Raw genomic sequence first — 331 nt, forward strand, 5'->3', positions numbered from 1 at the left:
GGGGGGTTACGCCCTTTACTGATGTGCCACCCATATGTACCTTGCTTATTCATCGTCCTTTATTCAAATATAATTTCAAGTGTTGTTTTTACCTGAGTTACTTACCAGCGCTCATTCTTAGACTCATTTAACCACCCACCTCCTCATCTAAGTATTCAGTGATTGATTATTTCCTTCATTTACTCACTTCTTCCATTATTCACTCACTCCTTCTCCTTATTGTCCCATTTTATTGCCCTTTTTTGCCATCTCACCCTTCTCACTCCACCTGCTCGCCCATGCTGCTTACCTGTCTTAATCACGTGACTCGTCACTCGCCCACATGACCCAG

The 331-nt window shown here is 43.2% G+C and overlaps 1 protein-coding gene across 1 annotated transcript in view; it reads left to right on the forward strand.

Moving 5' to 3' along the window:
* The window catches only part of LOC119594872 (proton channel OtopLc-like), a 98,349-nt gene that overhangs the window by 74,968 nt on the left and 23,050 nt on the right, over nt 1-331 (forward strand). The window lies entirely within an intron of this gene.

This window comes from Penaeus monodon, chromosome 34 (assembly GCF_015228065.2).
Source record: "Penaeus monodon isolate SGIC_2016 chromosome 34, NSTDA_Pmon_1, whole genome shotgun sequence".
In the NCBI taxonomy this organism is placed as follows: Eukaryota; Metazoa; Arthropoda; class Malacostraca; order Decapoda; family Penaeidae; genus Penaeus; species Penaeus monodon.